Raw genomic sequence first — 544 nt, 5'->3', positions numbered from 1 at the left:
AGGGGGCGGGGCCTGGAGCTGGCCGGCTGCCACTGGTCGGAGGAAAAGCCCGTATCTGAGTGGCCCGGAACGCAGGTTAGCTACGGGGCCGTGGCCTAAAGAGGGACCGGGCATGCGCAGTGACGAGGAGGAAGCTTGAAGGAACCTGGCTGTGGAAGGAACGGAGGCGGGCCCTGAGCTTCTCTGGGATTTGCTAGCAAAAACCCTTTTCCCTGGGCCCTCGGCCCCGGCGGTACCAGGTGCGCTTTCCGAGTCCCGGTCGCGAGGAGGAGGAGGAAGATGTGGCGCACAGAGGGGAACTGGCTGCTGAAAACAAGCGGTAAGTGTGTTTCCGGAAGTGTATTCTGCGGAACCAGCACCTACTATGTTCTCAACACCGTGCCACTTTTGGAAGGTGACCCTGGGAACAGAAATAGGAGTCATGTAAAAGTCCTTTTACCGAAAAAGTTGCTTGAATGTCTGCCGAAATGTTCAAGTTTACCAGAGCACCGTTGGAACACTAATGAGATTATGATGCAGCCGTCCTTTCGGATTTCTTTTTAAT

The 544-nt window shown here is 55.7% G+C and overlaps 1 pseudogene; it reads left to right on the top strand.

Annotated features, from left to right (window-relative positions):
* The first annotated feature begins 54 nt into the window (after positions 1-54).
* LOC102254610 lies at positions 55-521 on the top strand (annotated as a pseudogene).
* Positions 522-544: the final 23 nt, after the last annotated feature.

This window comes from Myotis brandtii, unplaced genomic scaffold (assembly GCF_000412655.1).
Source record: "Myotis brandtii unplaced genomic scaffold, ASM41265v1 C41178710, whole genome shotgun sequence".
NCBI lineage: Eukaryota > Metazoa > Chordata > Mammalia > Chiroptera > Vespertilionidae > Myotis > Myotis brandtii.
This window is presented reverse-complemented; position numbering and strand designations above follow the sequence as displayed.